This window comes from Canis lupus, chromosome 8 (genome assembly GCF_011100685.1).
Source record: "Canis lupus familiaris isolate Mischka breed German Shepherd chromosome 8, alternate assembly UU_Cfam_GSD_1.0, whole genome shotgun sequence".
Lineage (NCBI taxonomy): Eukaryota > Metazoa > Chordata > Mammalia > Carnivora > Canidae > Canis > Canis lupus.
Genome location: NC_049229.1, coordinates 20,491,770 through 20,515,468, shown reverse-complemented (window position 1 = coordinate 20,515,468; position 23,699 = coordinate 20,491,770). Strand labels below are relative to the sequence as shown.

At 33.9% G+C, this 23,699-nt stretch overlaps 1 long non-coding RNA gene across 1 annotated transcript in view; it reads left to right on the top strand.

Moving 5' to 3' along the window:
- The window catches only part of LOC119872987, a 32,384-nt gene extending 8,937 nt beyond the window's left edge, over positions 1–23,447 (top strand). The window contains exons 2-3 of the long non-coding RNA XR_005362847.1: positions 6,800–6,956; positions 23,265–23,447. This is a non-coding gene — a long non-coding RNA (uncharacterized LOC119872987). The remainder of the gene's footprint in view (positions 1–6,799; positions 6,957–23,264) is intronic.
- The last annotated feature ends 252 nt before the right edge of the window (positions 23,448–23,699 follow it).

The window sequence follows — 23,699 nt, the reverse complement described above, 5'->3', positions numbered from 1 at the left end:
TTGTTTTTGGCTACTCAGCCCCTACCTCCTCCCCAAGCATAGTTCTCTACACAAGAATTTTGACAAATTTATATGTATGGTGGGTTAATGATCTGTGAAATACTTTTTCATTGGTTTGAAATATTTTTCTTTTCAACTTTTTGACTATTAAATTGATCTTCTATATTTCCTTATGCTCTGTGTTTCTTTAGAACCAGTTCTAGCTTTGCTTTTTGTTTCAAGTGTGGGATGCTTTTTGTTTGAGATAACATGATGTACTAAAGAGAGAGAATTAGGAAATATAAAAGCTACCTACTGGACCTGTTTGTTCAACCATACACTGTGTAATGCAATGCAACAAATTATTAAAAAAAATACTTGTTTAATTTTTTAGCTTATCAATCTACTTTATACATATTGTCTAATTTCATCCTCATAGCATCTGAGGAGAGATAAGGCAGGTATACATGACCTCATTTTCCTGAAAATAAAAGTGAAGGTAGAGAGAGATAAATTTTCGTTTCCTAATTAATACTGTGAATGTGTTATTATATCAATATTACCTCTAATGCTTCTATCACTATGATTCCATATGTTTATATCACAGGTCAGGAATGCTTTTTCCTTCCTTCATCCAAAGTATATTACTATGCACAACGAAACATTTAAATGCTGACCAGCTTCAATTAGGAAAGAATCAACATATATCTCATGATAGTCTTTAATGGGAAGCAAACTAGAAATCACTGACAGTGCAAAAATCAAAATAATTCTGACTAGAGTTTTTAGAATGGACAAAAGGATGCAGAACTCTAACTGAGATACAGTGGCAGCTATTTTTTAACTTACTATTTTTTAAGATTTTATTTATTTATTCATGAGAGACACAGAGAGGCAGAGACATAGGCAGAGGGAGGAGAATCAGGCTCCATGCAGGGAAGACAATGTGGGACTCCATCCCAGAAATCCGGATTACACCCTGAGCCAAAGGCAGACGTTCAACCACTGAGCCACTCAGGTGTCCCTTTAACTCATTTTTTAAATTGTGGAGCCAAGCTCTGGATTCTAGGAATCCACAAAAGTTAGAATGGAGACTTGGTGTCATATTTTTCTCCTTGAAGGTATATATCAATATATCAATTTGGTTTATCTTCTCTAAGAGATTTTACATGGGGATGGGAAAGAACTGGACAGAAAATAAGACTCAACTTGCTCTTTAAGTCACAGGAAGTATAGCAAAAGGCAGAAATAGCAAGCTAGAGGCACGATGTTAAATTAGAAAAATGGAATATTAAATAGGAAAATTTTGGGATGCCTAGGTGGCTCAGCAGTTGAGCATCTGCGTTCAGCTCAGGGCCTGATCCCGCAGTCCCAGGATTGAATCCCACGTTGGTTTCCTTGAGGGAAGCCTGCTTCTCCCTCTGCCTATATCTCTGCCTCTCTCTGTGTGTCTCTCATGAATAAATAAATAAAACCTTTAAAAAATAAATAAATTAGGAAAACATCATATTATTCTGACTTCAGCAGAGGAGTGGTATGTATGTATTTCTCAAGACCTAGTCTGTATGAAGACTTTCTTAAAAATGAAATAGTTTGTAATAGCTATTTCAAGACTTCTGGAAAGGATAATTCTCTGCAGTATTTTCTTTTGCCCTTTCAACTGAATAAATTAAAGTATCTTTTTAAATTTGTTCCAACTATTCTACTATGCATACGAAATGTAAAACTTCTGGTTTTGACCTTTCAACCAGAAAGTTCTGGAAGTGTGAATATTATTATTTCTTCATCTGATGAGGCATTTTGTTTAACAGAAAGATGTTGATCTTGCCTTATTTCTCACCACGGATTTACTGGTTTAAGATAGTAAAGCCTGGAAAATTCACTTTTGCCCAGTGCAAGCTGAAGAGTTAAGTGATTCTTACCTTAGGTCAATTATCTTGCAAAAAACACAAATGGACAAGGCATTCCATATATGAGTACAGGAAAAAAAAAATATCTAAGACAATGAATTTTTTTTTTTTTTTTTTACTTTTTAGGAACAAAAGAAATCTCCAACATACACCTTCAATGAGCTCCTACAATTATATTGAACAAAACTTCACTGGAACACTACTGTCAGAAAACATGATAAATAAATTCAAAATATAGAGTTGTCACATTTTGGTGAAAGAACTATCCTCCAAAGCATTGTTCACAATGTAGTATCACTTGGGAGCATGGTGGAAATGCAGGTTCTTATGTTCTGCTCCAAACCTACAGAATCAGAATCTGAATTTTATGAATTATTATTCTTGTGTTAAATCTCCTAGACAGACTGTTCTGAAAAAAAAAAATTGTATCCTAGGATACCTAATTTGATGTATAGTTTAACCGAACCTATAACATAGCACAACTAATTAGCAAGGTATTTTTGGAGTCATTTTCGAATGAATATCTGTTTTTGAATCTCTTGACTGAAAGCCAAATCTGCATAACATCAGTTTACTTAGCTTATGTCCAAACAATCAAAATTCTTTTATAGGGACTTCACAGAGTACATATGTATACATGATTATATTCAGCTGATGATGTATATTTCAAAGAAATAATAAATATGGCCCTTTTAAGTAGATATGCATTTATATTGCAATGTGCTCTGACTGACCAAAAACAATGAGTAAAATATACTGATTAAAGTCAGACTCAGTATATATTTGATGCATGACTATAGAAAACTTTCTCAAAGGAAAGCACACATAATTAAGAGCAGTGAAGAACAAAGGTAAGAAAATGCTATTAGAGATGTTTAGATGCCTTGAAACAATTTTTCTCAAAAGGTGAACTTAAGACCAATACACTGGGATCACCGCAGTTACCTGTTCTCAATGCAAGTACTTAGGCTCCCCTACAAGCCTGCTAATGCAGTCTTTGTGTATGGGATCCCTCAACTCTGTTTTTTAACTTCTTGGTGATTCCTAAGCATATTAAATTTGACACACATTGACTAAGAAACAAAACAAAACATATTTTGTTGTTAGGTCATACAGAATAAACCTATGTGTCAGTCACTGATAGTTGGTTGAAAAAGAATTAATTTTCTCAGTCAAAAAATGATCCAACTAGGTCATTAAAATACCTACCTCAGAATACCACTTCCGGAGACGAGCTATGATCTCTGCCCTTTATGAATTCTGATTCTTTCTAGTATTTTCACTTTATAAGCTTTATGGGAATACACTGCTCTGTGAATTCCTAGTGGGACGGGTAGTATACTACCTGACTTCTTTCTTTTTATGGGAGCCACTCTTTCACAGCCCTGCTTTCATTTGACTGAACACTGCAAGAAAATTTTCAGGGGTACAATATCTTCTTATACCAAGTAGTTTCTAGAATTGGCTCTTAAAAAGGGAGAGAATAAAACAATGGAAAACTATGGAAACTTGGTTTCAGTTCCAACTTTTCTGTCAATTAACATAAACTTGGGGAAGATCACGTAACCCTTCTCATCCCATATTCGCAGCAGGAAACAGCTAGATTAGAATATCCCAAATGTCCCTTCCACTTTATCAGTCTATGATTCTAAATAAAATGTATTGAAATATTGATCTTAAGGAATAAATAAATAAGCTAATTCTATTAAGCAATAGGGGTTATTTTCTCTACATTTTAAAACAACTCACAAAAGAAAATTCTTTTAGGATGATTTATGTCAGAAACCTTTGGTACAGATTTTTTTCAGATGTCTCCTTTTAAGCGACATATTTATATACAGTTGCTGCTTGGGCAGGGTAACTAGTGGAACTTTCCCTGGAGCTGAAGTTGCTGAACTTCTCCATTAACCACATCTCAGTTCATATGAAGTTCAAGGTTGTAACATCACAGCTCACAATACAAAGCTTACAGTGGATTGAGTTCCTGGTTTTGTTTTTTGTTTTAATTATCGTGTATGCCTTCAGATTAAAAATCCCTCCAATAATCCAGCCACGGAGTTATTCAAAGGACAAAATTTTAGCCAAGTTTTCCACACATGAGGGAAACTAGGCTATAATTTTCTTGTTTTATGAATAATTTATCACCTTATATATCACTGCAATTTTGATCTCACAATACATTTGGGGAAATAGGTATTTGTTTTTCAGTTCCCTAAAAGTTAATTACAAGATTGTTCTAATTTATTTGTTTAAAAGATGTCTAGATAATTATGACAAGGTTTTTAATTATTTACTTTCTTTATATGAGCATTCAAATGTATTTCTTTTTGTTCACATTTTGGTAAGTTTGCCATATATATTCTCCTTTAGCTATTTAGCCATTAATATTTTCATCATGGTTGGTGAGTCATGTTATCTAGTCTTGGGACTTCCACAGATTTCCTCAAAAATGAATAATCATGGGTCTTTAGACTAAGTGGGGACAGTTGAAATACAAAAAAAGAGTCCTTTATTCAGAGGTTGTACTTGTGTAGGGGGTCTCAGTTTCAACTTTTTATTTATTTATTTATTTATTTATTTATTTATTTATTTATTTATGAGAGGGACTGGTTCTTTATTTCAAAAAGACACTTGTCAATTTTCAGTATCAAAACAGTTTGCACTATTGGTTTCTTTCTCCCAATCGGCCCCCAAAGAGAGGCCACCAAAGGAAGAGTGCATTTTAAGCCAATAAGCTGCAGGATGCACACCTAACAGACCTCATGGAAACCTCACCTAAAAGGGGAGTTGGGGAGGGAAAGAAACTTTTAAAAGATCAGCACACTGTCAGCCTACAGACTGTAGAGAGTTCTCAGCCAGACGGGGTGGTCAATGTGCCCCAACCCTAAAGAAGCAAAGTTTCAAAATAATATAAAATTTAAAAACAGTTTTGTACATAAGCTATTCAAGATTTCTCCAGCACTAACTGATACAAAGCACAATGAGATTGCACGTTTAGAGGCAGCAGCTTTGGACCCATAAAAGGGTGATGAGATGAGTTTGATTCATGTGGCTAAATCAGTGGCAAACATAATTCACTTTTTTCTTTCAAGGAGGCAGGAGAGCAAATAAGTGGTCACCTCGACATAAGGGGAACATGATCCATTCTGTAAGCAGTTAGGGCAAAGATAGGACAAGGATTTGGTTTCAGATCGAGGTCTCACCATCTTAATTTTTGTTTGGTCACATCTGATTAACTTTTCAGCCTAATGAATACTGCCCTCTCCACAGAGGAAGGAGTGGACAGGGCCCTGCCTTACTGAGAACCAGGGCCCAGAAAGAGACCCACTCTGGGAGCTTTGTTGCTCTGTCCAAAATACGAGCCAAATTAGAAAGGTGATTCCAGAAGTTGGCCAAAAAAGTGTGGCTAAGGGTTTCAGCTTTAAGGTATATTTGAGCAACATGTTTTTTTTTTTTTTCCATCAGATGTGACCAAACAGTTTCAACTTTAAATTTTTTGACTTCAGTAATCATTCTAATAATTATAAGTAGCAAGGCATTGATCAAAACATTATACATTTAATGCATTTAGATAATTTATAAATGTCTACGGTTCAGATTTATTGCAAATGACTCAATGAAATGGATGCTGGGTATTTTCTTATCAGTTTATTTATTTAGATGATAATTTCTGAATGCTGCAATGAGAAAGCACCAAGGAACTTTTGAAAATAAATAATTAAAACCAAACAAAATAATTTTCCACAACAAAGTCACTTAATATTTTTTATTTTTTTCACTTAATATTTTAAACTTTCGATTTCTATGCCAATAAAGAAAAAAAGAAGAAAGAAACCCAACAAGGTTATTTATTATCAAAAATCATTTTAATGATCTCTCCAGTGACATCTAGATGAAGTCTTCTTCAATTTTATTGAAAAAATTCACTGGAAACCACTCGACCTGCACATTGATTTGTTACACAGGGCTTAAAGTAAAATTAGACACCAGCATTTTGATTTGCCACCCTTTTTCCCTCTTTTGAATTTCAGTAGTGATTAAAGTAAGAGAAAAATGATAATAAAAGAAGTCTTGAAAATCAGATTCTTGCTTTCCTGTATCATGGGGATTCCCTCTTTTAATGATCTAATCAAATGATTGCATTTTTATTGAGAAAAGTTTTTGCTTGTTTTGTTTTCTAACAACTATACATGTGTCTTTCACATTTTTAATTTTCCTTTGGAGGTTTTGTGTGTGAACCCCACCTACTGTGCACACAGGCGAGCAAACATGTACATGCTTGTACTTGCGTACACATACCCCCATCACAACCAGTTCAGAACTGTATTTTATAATCCAGAATACTTTCTATTTTACATATAGCAGCTTATACCCTTATTTTTTTACCTTTATGATCAATATTTCTGTTTCAGGTTGGCTACTATGCAGGATATAGTTTGCTCCTAAAAATTTACCGCTCATATCTGCTTTCCTCAATTCCTGAAAATGACTTTCTGTAAAGTTTCAGTTCAAAATCATAATTGGGTGCATTAAAAATAAAAGTATCCTTGTATTTAAGAATGTTCTTATTTTATTTAAAGATAGAGTTAAAATAGGTTATATTTTCCTCTAAATGCTTATGGCCTAAAGAGACAAATTTAATTTCTTGAATATAAATAAAATTCAAATCAACATTATGCTGCCAATCATCTTCCAAATAATAGTGAAGAGGGCTAGAGAATTTGAGTGTAGTGGAAGGCAAGCGAAGGTGATAGCAAAAGGGATTGTTAAGTAATATGGCTTCTCACACTCTCTAGAAGGATTTAGTGATGCACAAGTAGGAACAGTTATTCTTACAATCTATTCATCCTCTCAAAAACATGGTATACATATTCTGATGTGTTTTTTTTTTTTTTTTTTTTTTTCTGAAGAACGCTGACAAATGCATGGTTGCTTCCTGGTTACTTAGAAAATTAAAGGTGCTCCTTCAGCAAGTTAAAGTATATGAAACAACCAAACGTGGATTCTATTTGCTTCCTGTTGGGGAACATTCAGTTGCAGCCTTACAATGGTCTACAGGGTGGCAAGGTATTTATTTGTCATGCTGATTAATCAAATTAAAGTTACATATGCATTCAGGTGCTGAACCATCCAAGAACTAGTGATGTAGTAATGAATTTCAGGCATATGGCAAAATACAAATCAATATTTACGTATCAAACAATTAGTAGTGTTTAAATAAAAACTGCAAAATATTACTAGTTTCATCTAGTTATTTTTAATTAAACTTTATATGATTCAAATATTTTAGGCCACAAATGAGGAAATTAAAAAAAAAAACTCATTGCAAAATGTGATCTATTATAGCTACTTAAGAGTAAGAGATGGTGTAATATAGATAATTTGCAAAAATTAACTGTAATTATTCTTGGATCTATGTACCTTCATTTGTGGTTCTTCATACCAAAAAGTATTATTTCCTAACTCCTTGAAGCTGGGCTTCAGCTTTCTCTCTCCAAAAACTGTGACTATCAACTGAACAAGTTCCTGTTAGTTTATGGGATAAAGAGGAACTCTTGGAGGAGAAATGAATTGTCAATCCTGAGGCCTTCTTAGACACCTTAGGCAACCTTAACTAATCTAGCAGCTGACCAAAGAAGCATGATGGAGCACAGTTGAGATCAGAATGATGGCTGAGTCAAACACAAATTACCAATCTGTGAAATAGTACGATAAACAAATATTTTTTGCTTTATTCCATCAAAATTTTGCTCAGTTTATTGTATACTATGATCAATGGAAATATGTATCTGATATAGAAGGGGTTTTCCACTGATCCAGTAATATTATGCAGCCATAAAAAAATGAGATCATGTCATTTGTGACAACATGGATGGACCTTAGGGTATTACACTAAAAATATTAAGGCAGACTGAGAAAGATAAATACCATATGATTTCACTTATATGTGGAATCTCAAAAACAAATGAATAAACAAACAAAAGAATCAGACTGATAAATACAGAGAACTGATAATATTATGGCAACCTGTTCTATAAAACATTTTTATCATCAAATAAGCTCATCTTTGATCAGATTTTCTCTAAGTTGCCAATTTTATATGATTATAGGGACTAGAGAATATGTTTCCTAACTATTACAAATAGGAATTTTTCTTGTAGAATACATTCTTTATCCTTCTTATCCATCTTAGCTTCTGTATCTATTTGTTCTCTCTCTCTATTTTGCTGTAATTTTTTGCATGTTTCCCATACCTTTGAAGAATTTGCTAGATAAAGCTAATTCATTATTTTATTTGTAAATCAATTTGTTAATTGAATTATAAATTCAAACTAAGTTGTTCATTGTATATCTAGTTCTAAATGCACAGTAATAGTATGGGAGATATCTTTTTCCTTCTAACCTCTGGTTAACAAAGCCTTTTTCTTATTATCAGATCAGTGGAGAAACCCCCTCTTTATCAGATAACTAATGCCAGAGGGGAGGGAAGAGGAAGGTGGGCAAAATGGGTAAAGGGGAGTGGGAAATAAAGGCCTCCAGTTATGGAATGAATAAGTCATGAGAATAAAAGGCACATCATGGGGAATATGATCAATGATACTGTAACAGTGTTGAATGGTGGCAGGTGCTAGCTACACTTGTGGTGAGTAGAGCATAATGTATAGAGAAGTTGAATCAGTATATTGTACACTTTTTTTTTTTTTTAGTATATTGTACACTTAAAACTAATCTAACATCATGTGTCAGCTATACTTGAAAAGGAAATTGAAAAAGATATTGCATTATTTTGTGAGTGCCTTTAACATTGGGACTAGTAACAGAAACAATATTAAAATAGTTATAGGATTTTAATTAGTATGACTTCTAACATAAACATGGTACTATTTTTCTGGAAATTCTGTTCCATATTAGATTACAAAATAAGAGTATAGATATTGAAAGGAATAGAGATGATATGATTATTTTCAGATAATATGATTAAATATTTAGAAATATTAGAGATCAACAAATCAACTAATGTAATAACAAAATTCAATAAGGCAGTTGCATACAAATTAATGTACCAAATTTTGCAACATTTATATATACAAATACAAACTAATTATAAAATACATTAAAAATCTCACAGTACTATTAGGTGACATTAAACAGGCCCTGTTTTAAGTGCTTTACAGAACCCATGGGTCTTATAAAAAATGTTATTTTTTAAGATTTATTTACTTATTATTTATGATAGAGAGAGAGAGAGAGAGAGACAGGACGAGGGAGAAGCAGGCTCCACGCTGGGAGCCCGACACGGGACTTGATCCTGGGACTCCAGGATCGCACCCTGGGCCACAGGCAGGCGCCAAACCGCTGAGCCACCCAGGGATCCCCATAAAAATGTTATTATCCTCAAAATTCAGGTGAGGAGACTGAGGCTCAGAGAGTTAATAGGCCATCACCACATAGCTACTGAGGTAGTAACGAGATCCTTATCCTTATCCCAAGCCAACTGATTCTAGAATCTATTTCCTAAGTTTCCTATACTGTCCCTTGATCTCAACCACAGAGACAACACAAAATATGCAATACCAAAGCCAAATTTAAGAACTTTTCAGGATTCATCAAGAAAAAATAAAATGCTTATAGAGCATAACTGGAAACATGGAAAGCGTGTCTATTTTCCTATCTTTATAATTAGCACAGTAGTGGGTACATTTATTAAGCACTAAATAAATGTTAGTGAATATATAAACTGATAACGTTTAATGTTGTAGCAATGTAGGAAAACAAGCATTCTCATTTGTTGTTGGTTGGGTGTAAATTTGCATCATGTTTTAAATGAATATTTTTACATTAATGTTTATAATAGAAAATGTAACTCTTTAACCAGGAAACCTTCTATTCACAGTTTTATTCTAGATAAATATTCTACACTATGTAAGAATGCCTTTGGCAATAAAGAAGTGAAAACTTGATAAATCACATCTTAAAAATAGAAGTTCGTGTTTTCCCCATATAATTGGACATAGGCAATGTTTGCTATTGATGAAGTAGTTTCACAATATAACTGGTTTTGAGGTTCTATCATTCTCCTCTGACATCCTTAGCATCTTCTTTCTCCTTCTCTTTGTTTCATTATGGTTTCAACATGTCAAACTCTTCTCCAGGTACCAGGTCTGCTTTCCAGAGAAGGAGAAGGAAGGGAAAAGGGCAGCAACAATACACTCTTTTCATACCTGTTGCTTCAATTGGAGAGTAAATTATCTTTCCAAGTGACCCCCCCTCCACCAGATTGTATACGGTTTAGAAATAAGTTACTCTAAATGCAAGAATTTACTTAGCTTTCAATTCCAAGTTGATACTGTCTACCAGGCTCTCACAATTAATGGCTGGATATATATGTAAAAAGCTAGCCTTGTGCCATCTATAGGATAAGAAAAAAGCTAGAAAAATATCTCGGTAACTATTGATGGGAGATCAATGATTATATGGCCATATATAGAGAAGAAAGGAGAAAGAAGAAGTAGAAACCCCTTAATTACACACTTTAGATTTTGAGTGAAGGGTTGCAATAGCTGGCTTTTTTTTAAAGGTTTTATTTATTTATTTATTTGAGAGAAGGAGTATGAGCAAGGGGAGGGGCAGAGGGAAAAGAAAAAGCAGACTTCCCACTGAGCAAGAAGCCCAATGAGAGTGAGCCTGAGCTAGATCCCAGGACCCTGGGGTCATGACCTGAGCTGAAGGCAGATGCTCAACCCACTGAGCCACCCAGGCATCCCGCAGCATCTGATCTTACCTCTCTTTGTTATGATGATAGAAAAAAGGCTAAAATTAGGAAACTATAATAAGATATTGAAAAGCATAAATGATAGTCTCATGCTCATTCTGTTTTTACAGCGCATTATTTTCTGTTAAAGTGAAGATATCCACAGGTTAGCTATCATGACTGCAAATGTCAACAACATCTCTTAAGAATCTGGCAGCCAGTATGGTCTAGCCTGTGATATATGGAGCAAAGACCCAGTATCACAAGATACTGAATATGGTGAACTAATAACACTAAATAAAACACTGATACATATATTTATTTTTCTCTCATCTTCCTTACCCCCAAATTACTTTTTTTTTTCCTCTTGGTTAGCCAGGATATTTAGGTTAATATGCTTGCCTGTCTGTATATTTATTTGCACTTTCAAGTTTTAATCAGCAGTATTTATTACTTTAATATTTATAAACTAAAAAGAACAAAGAAGCATATGATGTTCTATTGCTGCTTAAAAAAGAATAAAGCTTTTTTCCCCACCCATAAATATTTTAACCCAACTGAACTAGTCATAGAAAGATAGATTTCTAAGCCCATATTTTAGCATCATAAATTGATGGTAATCTGAGGCATGGTCCATTAGATGTGATTTATGCTTCTCGTTAAATATAGTATAGCAATATTTTTTTTTTGCAAAGAACAGTTAATAGTAAACAAGTTTACTCTGAAGAAATTTAGATTCTCTATAAATAACACTACTATGGAACTTCAGCACTTCTACTTCTGTAATGCTAATTAGTAGACCAACTCATGGTATGTTTTGAATTATCTAACAAACAACTTGTTTAATATTCTTTGTCACAAACTAAGCAATGCAAAGAAGTTATAAAAAGCTCTTTAAAATCTCATTAAAATCCTGAAATTAAAAAAGACTCTAAGTTTGTGGGAAATATAAACTAATGTTTCTGAAATATAACGTTTTCTTTTCTTTTCTTTTCTTTTCTTTCTTTCTTTCTTTCTTTCTTTTTTTTTTTTTTTTTTTTTTTTTTTTTTTTTTTTTTTTAAGAATAACATGATCCTAACAGAAGTCATGCCTGAAAATTGCAGGTATTTTCCACAGGAAAAATTTAGCTGACTATAGAGTCATACTTACATAGTGTGATATGTTATGATTCAGAATATATTCATCCTCCTTGGCCCCTTTCATGGAGTACTTTATACCTCCACCCTGTGGGTGTTGTATTTGGTTGTGTGACTCACTTTAGCCAAAAGAATGTTAGGGACTATGACATACATACATTCAAGCAGGCTTTATCTCTCTTTGCATGGATTGGTTTGTTTTCTCTTAGTGCTCCTGTGCACAGACATGAGGATTTCACTTCCCAGATAAGGTACGATCTTTCAATTTGGATCTAAATATCAATTTACAGCTAACCCACATCTTGGAGGGAAACCTAATTGAACCACTAGAGCTTAGCAGAGTCAAACCAAGATGCAGCTGATCCAATTGCCTAAGAGCACAGAATAAGTGGTTGTGCCTTTAAATCACTTATATTCTAGGTTGTTTGTTATGCAGCATTGCTACAACCAAAAGATAACTTACACAAATGGTTAGCATCCCAGGCTGGTGAATATGGGAAACATATATAGTCAAAATCATTTCTGGAAATTTTTCAACCTTTTATTCCTAAAATGTTTTAGGAACAAAAGTTAAAATACATTGTAGTTTTGCATGCACACCCCTGTAATACGGCTAGATAAATGTATATTTCAAAAACATGTAAAATAATACATATCCTAACTATCATTTTATACTACTACATTTTAAACATCAGAAATGCACATCCTATGGAAGAAACTTAAAGTGATAACCGCTGAGAATTACCATGACTTCTGTCTCATGAATACTCCTGGACATGTATTCATTTCATAGGATTGCCTCCCTAATAAATGGCTACTTTCCTCTTCCCCTATTTTTTTTTTGCCTGAGTGTGCATCAAAACTCCTCTAAATAACTCTGCAACCAACATGAGATCAATATATGTGTACTAATATTTTCATCATGTTTTGTGAATCTTAATTAAAAATATGTACACATTTGATTATGCAATCATAGTTCTGTTAAGTGGTATTACTGCCAAGAATTATAATCCATGTGCAATTCAATTTTAGATTTTATTCCTAAAAACATTTTAGTTATATTTATAATGATCTGTATATGCAATATAATTTCAATCAAAATCACAATATATTTCATGAAACTAACAAGGTGATTCTGATATTTTTATAAGGATCAAAAGTAAGAAGAAAGCAGACCTAAGAATTACATAGTCAGTCAAAATGAGCAAATTGTTGATAGAGGAATCCTTACAGGATATACCGATATTATAAAGATCCTAGTAAGAAAATGTGGTATTGGCCACAAAGCAATAAAATAGTAAATAATCTAAAACCAAATCCTTTCATATTTGTAAATTTGATTCAACAGAGAATCCATTGTAGATTAGAAAGAAATGACAAATTATTCAATATATTTTATTGGGTAAATTGGTTATCCATAAAGAAAAAATGAATTTGAAACTCTCTATATTTTGTCTCTTTAGATGGATACAAGAAGTAAATTTGGAAGACAATTTTAATGTTTATAAGAAAATATAAAATTTTAATCACAAAATTATCATAAAAATATCAACCAGAGGGATCCCTGGATGGCGCAGCGGTTTGGCGCCTGCCTTTGGCCCAGGGCGCGATCCTGGAGACCCGGGATCGAATCCCACATCGGGCTCCCAGTGCATGGAGGCTGCTTCTCCCTCTGCCTGTGTCTCTGCCTCTCTCTCTCTGTGTGACTATCATAAATAAATAAAAATTAAAAAAAAAATATCAACCAGAGCAATAGCAGCTAAACAATTTCCAGAGCTCACACAGAACACAAAGATATTTAAGCTCCAGCCAGCCAAAGCTAGAAGTGGAGATTCTTGTTGATCACCTGAGACATTCAACAAAGTAAGCACACACATAGATTGCACATTAGTAGCAGAGCTAAACCATCACAGAAGTAAAGCTAGGGCAGGGACAGGTCTGGAGTAGTTTTACTCTAGAGGTAATTTTTGCTAAGCATCACCATTTGCACCCATATTTTATTATTCTGTATATACTCAAAGGAAGCCATATGCACATTTCTGGAGTTCTTTTCCTACATAACTTCCTCTTTTGGGGAACACAGTCTCATAACATCCAGCCCCCTGAGCCAACTTTAACTGTGAGCTCAGTTTCCCCACCTCAACCAGCACCATCACCCTGGAATTCCCCTCCACTGTAGTCCCAAGTGTGCTCCTAGGAAGAAAATCGAGCAGCCACTGGGCTCATCTCAAATGCCATCTTTCTCTCAGAGATAACAGTTCTTCACAGACTATTATCCAAAGCCCTAAAACTTTTGTTTCACATACTTCATACAGTTTTCCAACTGTGTCTGGTGATAGAGAAAACAATTTTTGTATAATAATGATTTCCGCAGAAGGAAAAGTAAGGTGAGGAATGGAGTTTTAGGTAACCAATCTAGTAATAGTCATTTGATGATGAGTTTATGAATGTATTTTTATTTTCAAAACTCCTATATCATAAACACACACATATATATGCACATACATTTTTTATTAAATATTACAAAATGTGAAAGACTGTTTACCACATATGAGAGAGGTAACATTGATTTGACAGTCTAATGAAAGTTGAGCTGATGCATAGGACTACTTTCATGACCTACTTTAAGGTCAGAGTTTCAAGATTGGCCAGTAGAATGCACAGAAAGAGTTTAGAGAAAGATAGCTACAGGCTTCTGCCCCTGAGAAATAGGGCTAATGTTTGTGCTTTTGCAAATTTATGAAAGACTAAGCCATGAAGAGATTTGTAAAGGGAATCAATCAAACTTGAATTTTGACATAGGAGTTTGACATGCGCATAAGACTTCAAAGTAGAGATATAGTAGAGATATTTTGAGTGAGGTTGGGGTAAAGTATTAATTTGGAAGTATTTGTGCATGAATGTGATTTAAATCTAAATATCTAGATAAAATCATCTAAGGAATAAGAATAATTACAGAGAAAATGATGTAGTCAGAGCTCTTGGACATATCCCATACAGACAGACCTTCTGTAGGGTGAGGAGTTAGGAAAACAAAAACAAAACCAAAAAACTGAAGAGCAGAGGGTCATATAGAAGAAAAAACTAGCAGAATACGGTACAATGGAAGTTTGAAGACAGAAAAGAAGTTGCTAATCAGTTATCTCAGAAAATAGGTAATAAGGAAAGATGAGGAAACTAAATAAACTAGACTCCATTCTATGCTACTCATTTTGGCAAAAAACAAAACAAAACAAAAACCTGAAACAACAAACCTATTTAAATGTGGTAATAGAACCAGTAAGACAAGACAAAAATGTAGTGTTTTGGAAACCACATAATTTATTATGTATATTAGAATTTAATTTTGTAAACGTAATAATTTATCACTGATGGTGCTTGAATTTATTTATTTATCATCTGAAGCTTTGTATAACCCAATTATTCATAGAGACAGGTTCCATGCATTATTATTACATAACTTTTCCATTGTAATGTGACTTTGTAAAATGGAGCCGGTCATTCAGATTGTCAACTTACTCACCAGCATAAAATCTATTTCCCTTGGTAGTGCTAATAATAACACAATAGTTCTTCTTGGTAGACAGATTGTGCAAGTCATTTACTTCTGTCTCTATTAAAGAAGGCTACAACAACTGTTATCTCCCACCTGAAATATCCTAAAGAAAAAGTTTCAATTTTAAAGGTTAAAGCAACATTCCATCCTTTTATCTACACGCAGACATTGTTCACACTCTCAAGAGCCTTTTTATTTTGGTTTACTGGAACAATGAATAAAAAATTTATGAATTTACAAATAAACTTCAGTTCTTTAAGTGGTCAACCTACATGCCTACTTGAAATGTTCACCATAAAGGACAATAAAAGAGCTTTGATCTAAGCAAGCAGAAATTCTCTTTTTAGCACTTTTTCTGTTTTAAAAGCTTCTTAAAGATGTTATCTTACAAAGACTTAAATAGCAAAAGGGAAGAGTGATATACAAGACTGTGAGCTCCTGGGACGCCTGGATGGCTCAGTGATTAAGCATCTACCTTTGGCTCAGGGTGTGGTCCTGGGGTCCCCAGATTGAGTCCTACATCCGGCTTCCTTCGAGAAGCCTGCTTTCCCTCTGCCTATGTCTCTGCCTCTCTTTTTGTGTCTCTCATGAATAAATAAATAAAATCTTAAAAAAAAAAAAAACAAAAAACACAAGATTGTGAGCTCCTGAAAGAAAAATAAGTAAGAAGACAGGACAGCCTAGGTAACTAGAAACAAAAGCTCAGATTCTCTAGCCTGACTAGTGAAGGTCTTTCTCAGTCAAAGCCAGGAGGAGATGACGTTTCTTCAAATGTGCAGACCCCAGTGCAAAGCTACAAACAGCATGAATATTTCGAAAACATGACACAATCATATGGACAAAATAAATCTCTATGTATCAAGCCTAAGTAATTATAGATCTAGAAATCATTGACAAAGAATTCAAAGTGTATCAAGCTCAGTGATTTCCAAGAGAATATTGTTTAAAATACCAAATAAAATTGGAAAAATGACTTATGAGCAAAATGAGAATATCGATAAAGAGAAACAATTAAAAAGAACCAAGTAGAAATTCTGTTTTATCTTGTATGAAATGACAACCAAAAGAGAACGAGGATGACTATATTTATCAGACAAAATAGACTTTAAGTTAAAAATTCTCACAAAAGAAAAGAAGGCTATTACATAGATAAGAAAGAGCCAACTCATCAGGAATATAATAATCATAACAATCATAAGTATGTATCCAAGCACCAAGTATGCAAGGCAAACATTCACCTATCTAAAGGGAGAAATAGATAACAGTAATAGTAAGAGACTATTACCCTATTTTCAACAGTAGATAGCACATTCAGGAAGAAAATCAGTATAGGACAGCGAACTCAAACAACACCATAGTCCAAAAGGACCTAATAGATATATACAGAATATTCTACCCAACAGCAGCAGAATGCACACCCTTCTCAAGTGCATATGAAACATTCTCTGATAAATCACGTTACTTTACAAAATAAGTCGAAATAAATAAAATTATTATTTATTTATTTATTTATTTATTTATTCGAAATAAATTTAAGATGATTGAAATACCAAGCATCTTTTCTGACCACAATGGAATGAAACTAGGCATCAATACCAGAAGGAAAATTGGAAAAGTCACCAGTATATGGAAATTAAACAGCACACTTTTCAGCAACAATTTTGTTAATGCAGTTCTGCCAGAGTCTTGATTTTATCCCCCCAAGATCTGTATTAGTTTTTTGACTTGTAGAACTGTGAGATAATACATTTGTTTTAAACCACCAAATCTGTGACAATTTTTTTTTACAGCAGGAATAGGAAACTAGTATAGTTACTACTCATTTATTGCCACATTCCCAGGTTATAGAAAATTTCTCTAGTGAACCTGGTATACTATCTCACTGTAGTCAGAAGTCTTCACCATGTAAAAACTGAGAAAGCTCCCACAATTTATTAGGTTCCATCATAGAAGAATAGGATATTTTATTTCAGAGTTTTACTGGGAAAATGGTATGTTCTTTTTTTAAGAGCTTTAATTTCACTTATATTTTTACTCAATCACTATAGGACATTGTAGCTAGTGAAAAAAAATAGAACTTTGTCTTGAAAATTTATCATTGCCCAATGTCTTTCTTGATGATGTCCTTCATGGGTCTATGTCAAAATGTAGAATCACTACAAAATAATGTATGGAACAACATGCTTTAGAAAATCAACAGGCAGTTTAAAAGAATGAGACAAATAGGAAACCACTGCAATCTTCTTACTGCATGGGAGACTTTTCCATTGCTAGGCTCCTGCAAGTTGGACAACTTCTCTCTGGCTCCTGTAGTACCTGGTAGCCAACAGCATCAGTTCTATATTGGCTTGCTGGTAACAAGGTTTCCTTCACTATTAGAAAGTAGAGCACTCCTATGAAAACATCCACAAGTAAAAATGGCATTAAGCAAAGAAGCAGTTACCACTAATTTATACAGAAAAAAATTTGAACATTCTCAGGTCCCCAAAAATAACCTCTGTTAGGCTTTTCTGATACTTTAGGACACATCTTACTAACAGATACACAAAATAAATTGAGATAAAGCCAGGTGCTCATAGACACAGTCCAAAACTATGACAGCTTGATGCTGAGATACTGTGTGGTTCCTGGAGAATGAGCTTAGATAGGCCCCTCTCATTGCTCAGGGTATATGTTGCCTCTCTACTGGCTCACTACAAAACAAACATTGACCTTTATTTTTGCTTTACCCTTTTTTCATAAAAGCAAAATCCTCTTTGGATTTCTTTAGGTTAGCAAAAAAAAAAAAATACTAATGAAAGCCTTTTGCAAATGTGAAGTGGCATAACATGAACTTTCAAAAAGTAGGGAAGAGCTGTGTAGAGAGTACTATTTTCTACTATCTTGGGACATTACTAATAGTTCAATATAAGGCATGACATCTACTGGTTAAAGGTTTTTAAAAAGAGTCTAAAGAGAAAAACATGAAGGCATTGAAAATGTAGAGGGGGAAAAAGATCAAAGAACAGTGGAAAAGAAAAGTTTAGTTGTAGAAGAAAAAAAATAACTGCACTTCTAATTAAGAGTTGATATCAAGTTGACACTATGCAGGATGCTTGCACAATTGAAAATAATCGAAAATCTATGCATGCTTTTTCTTTTTATTACATATTTTAGACATGTGGAGAATCACCTGACATACTTTCAAACAGTGTAATAAACTAGCTTTTGCTGTGTATAGATTCTTCATTCCCATTAAGGTGGGATATTTGAAATAAATATTTCCTATCAATAAGAAATAGAAATGTTTATAAACCAAATTTTTTGTAAATTCAGAGGAGAGGACATTTCTTATTAAATGTACATTTTACATTCATATTTTAGGAAAGTACTCAATTTATCACTGCCACATACATCTTTTGAAGGCTAAGAGTCATAATTTTTATGTTTACTTTTACAACTACATTACAGCAAGGAACAATGTAAGAGATTATTAGAAAAAAAGTGTTCTTCAAGGCGGAAGAAATAATATATTGTATGATTTGCAAAGTTTTGATCTAAGTAAAGTCTAGACATTTTTTTCTTCCATCGTTACTTTCAACTATGATCATTAAGTCTCTATTTCCTGATCTGCAAAATGCATCTGGATGATCTCACAGGTTATTAGTCACTCTCTCATATTATTTCTTAAAAAAAAACACAATTATGCTAGAAAACCCAGTTTTACTGTGGATGTAATCCTATGCAATCTACTCCCTTCAGGCATACCCGGGTTGGTTTCTTACAGTAGCTGTAGTGAAAAGAGAGCATTGGCCATTCTTTCACTTCTCTGCTTACCCCAGTGCCTAGCAAAGGAAGAGGGTAGGTATCCTGATCTTATTCTGAGAAATAGTCTTTCCCTGTGTTTTGAAGATTCTCACTACTCTGGTATTGAGGCTGAGATGAGTAATAGAAGAGGCAGATAACTTCATTTATAATCTGTTTATTTTGCTTTGGTAACAATTTATCTATGTTTTCACTCCTGCTTATTTTGCTTATGTCTCCTACTAGTGGCCTCAGCCCATAATGTTCATGAATGTCTAGCAAATATGTTTAGCTTTACTCTGTTCCTTCTTTCTATGGGGAGCTCTTTATAAAGGAGCAGCTCTAAATATGGCTTCAGGAGTAGTCCATCATACGCCATCTCTAGGTAGTGTGCCACCCTTACTGGTGCAGCAGAACCTTGGGCAGTCCCCTGAGCAATCTCTAACCTTCATGGCCCAAAATAGAGGCAAAGGAAACACTAAGTAGTTCTCACTGCCTTCTTCTCAGAGATGCCACTGATTCTTCTTGTTTCTCTGCTTCAGGCTGCTATCTCAAGCTACACTGCCTTAAAAAAACAAACAAACAAAACACACTAAACCCTGAGTCCAAGAACATGTGTCAGTTCACCCAAAGAGCTCCTTTATAGTAGCATGAGAAAGATTCGGAGATTCAATGCTCAGTTATCTTCCAGTAAGAAAATGAGATACTAGTCTTGTACCTTACAGAAATCTCCAATTTCTGTCTCTAAGGTGAATTTTTACCCATACATTTTTACTCTGCTTTGTGAGGAAAGAATCTCATTTCTTCTTCAAATAGGCAGGGTAACTAAAACCATTCTATTTCTCATTTGTGGTAATCTAGGACTTCCTCTCTCTAGTTACCGTCCCTGATATTTTGATTATATACTGTAGCGGGGAGTGGGATAGAGTAGGAGAGTGAGGAGAAAAAGAGTTCACTGTGAAAAACATGGTTTAATCTTGTTTGTAAGCACTGGAAGATAGTGTGTGGTTCTATTTATGAATGGACTTTTAAAAAATATATGGCATCAAGTATTAATTGCTTATGACTGTGGACTTTAGTGCTATTTTGCAGGGCATTAGAAAAATTCTCCACTCAGTATCCTGTCATATACATATCCTTCCAACCTATGCTAGGCTAAATGTTTTTTTGTTTGTTTGTTTTATTTATTTATTTTTTAATGTGTGACTTCTGTTGTCTCTCATCCCTATGCTGTTTTTCCTGTCTTGGGGGAGTTGTAACTTCACTTTACAGTTTTTCTGGCCAATTTAGAATTATTAGCCCTTCCAATTTTCTTATGTTTCACACAAAAATTAATTAATAAATATTCTCTGGTATACCTTCACAATGTCCAGAAACTGGAGATTTTTGGCCTGGAATACTGGTCCTGCACTGATTTAAGCTATCTTTAATTCTCTTCTGAATTATTGCAATAGCCTCCTAATCAGCCTGATTGCTGAAACTCTAGCTTTCCATCCTTCAGCCAATTCTCTACAAAGCAGATAGATTAATTCTTTTAAAAGGTAAATCTCATATTTTACTTCATTAATGTATTCTCAAAATCCTCCAGGGATTTCCCATGTAATTTGGAGTGAATCTAAGACCACAGAGTCTGTCTCTCTGCCCTACTTACTTCTTTGCTGTTCTTAAATGGTTGGCACATTCTAGCTTTAGGCCGTTTGCACTAATTCATCTTTTGGCTTGGAGTTATATCTGCACAGATATGTACACGACCCATTCCCTCAATAGCCTCCAATATCACCATCAATATGAAACCACTCCTGCCTGATTCCCTTACTTAAAATTTTAATTCTACCTTATCATGTTCATTCCTAGCCTTTATCACTATTTTATTGTTTTCTATATGCCTGATTATCTCAGGACCCTTTATTTACTTAGCAAAAGGAATATTACTTATTAATGGCTGATTAATAAAGAATCACCAAATATCAGTGGCATCTAACAATTCAATTTTCTTTTTTATGCATCTGTGGTCAGCTGTAAGTGGGCTTTCTTGACTACTTTTGGTTGTCACTTTTGGCCTACTGTGAGTTTTACTTCTGTAATCCATGTTGGAGAAGCAACTTGGAAGCTACTTGGAAGAAATTTTCTTTGCAATGACAAGTGACCGAAGAGATTATATTTTCTAAGAGTTGTGCATACTGACTGCAGACATACATTTTGAGCACCTATTTGCATTATACCTGCTAATATCCCATTGTCCAAATTAACTTTGTGTGACTTTTGTAGGCCAAATTCAAGGATGGGGAGATGCATAGGGAGCTGCATATACTCTGCCTATGGAGACAGAAAAATGCAATTTTTAAATTAATTATGAATATATCACAAGTATGCAGATAGAACTTAACCAACCACAATAGGTGAAAATATTTAGATCTCATAATTATAAAAGTATTCTACCTTCTATTATACTTATCCAACTTTATACAATTAAATCAGACAAATATAAAAAAAATCAAGTTTCTACTAAAGTTTCTAATGAGACTTCCTTCTCACTCTGGCACTGGTACTTGCTGTCAAAGGATACATGAGATATAGAAAAGTGAAAGAAAAGACAGAAGAAAGTCTTCAACAAGCAAGTTAGTTAAGCAGAGATTCAAAGGAATAAAAATACAAAGGTTTTCAAATAGTATCTAATTTCTCCTTTAGTCTCACTTCCCAAACAACTCAGTCCAAAACTGTTAAAGATCGAATGGCAGAGGCTTTGTAGGAGCACCAGTGTAGGGGAAGAATGTCTGTGTGGGAGAGGAAGACCATATGTTAAGATTGCTTTTGAGAATATTCCATCCTGGCTTTTTATTTCTATTTTCCTTACTATTTCTTATCCATGTTATTTGACTTGATGACAATATATTTCCTGATAAACCTGTTTGTTGCACCTTATCATTTCATACATTTTCTGATTCATCATTTGCTTTTTGCTTTAATGTTATTCTTTCTCTGTGTGTTTATCTAGTCTATATGGAAGCCTAGGTGACCCCTACTTTAGGAAGTCCCATGATATCTGAATATATTCGCAAAGATGGAATTTTTTGTTGTTGTTGTTGTTCTCAGTGTTCTGAATGTAAACAGCCAACCTCATGATGTGAAAACCTCATAATATGAGACCATATTAAATCCTCCTATGAAAATATTTCATTAATTTAGCTAGTATCTGTCCTACAAGGCAACTCAATTGGAGGATGATTATGTAGGCTGCTGGCCTGATTCAGAGGTGACTGTTTTTAGGTCCAACAATGTTTCCTAGTCTAATCATTAAGTTATAGTAAAATAACTTGGTACAAATTGCATTATCCATTCATAAAGAATCCCTCATGAGAGGGCTAGCCATGCCAGACAGTCCAAAGCTTCTAAAGTAGACAGAGTAAACTATCAGGTATTTTCACTTCAGAACCTTAACATATAGACACTCCATCATACAATTCTCTAAGACTGAACTATTCCCTATTTCTGCTATTCCCTCATGACTCTTTCTGTACATATTTTACATGAGAGAGAAATCACAGCTATACCTCTCTTGAATGTATTAGTTTAAACTCATCCTTTGTCTTTTATTTTTAGTATATGCCCTAAATATACTTGAACTATTAAACATGAAGACACATTAATATGTGAGAACAAAAAATAGTTACCTTTGACCATAGGTCATACAAAGAGATTATAAGTTTATTATTTAAAGGTACTTGATACTGATAACAGAACTTTATTATATTCTAATTTTAGAGGAGTATAGGAAAAGTACTGAAGAGGATATGCAAGGATGTTAATTTCAACTTGGTTTCTGTCTCCAAAGAATCATTGTTTTAGGGTTTAGGGGCATTTTAAGCCTTTTTGTCCAATTTTGTAAGTTTTATAATAAGGATCAAATAGGATAAGTCATTTACCCTAGAGTAGTAAGTTCATTGTCTTGAATTCCAGACTTTATACTACACTACTTGTGTCATTAAATAGTTGCATTTTTTCTTTTTTTTTTTTTTTTAGTTGCATTTTTTCATATGGTTCATAATTCCTGATCTTTAGCTTATAAGATAAAATTAAATTAATTTTGATTGTGTTCTTAAAATATATGATTCTATGACATTAATTTGTTTACCTAATACTTCTCTAGGCCCCCACTGGACATATTTTCATTTGGAATATCCTTTAATTCCTTTCTACTCATATGGAGAATAAAATAACTTTAAAGTACACTGAAAACAGCCTAGAATCCATCCCAACATAGCTGGTATTGCTCTACTGCCAGTCTTCTACATGACACTTACGGAGATTTGCTGTACTTGAAATCTTCGAAGAGTGCATAAAGCACATCACTGCTTAAAGTTTTATATAAATAAATCCTTATTGATTTTGCTGTGTAATAGAGTACCTCATTTGTGTCTTTGGTTGCTTTATTTATTCCTTTCCCCTTTATCAATTTTCTGAGAGAAAAACATTTCCAATCTGGGCTGGAAATCTCTCCAGTTACATGCCTAATCCCTATCACTTTTCTTTAGGTTCACTATAATATTCTTACATTTGTCTTACCAAATATCATTCATAACAC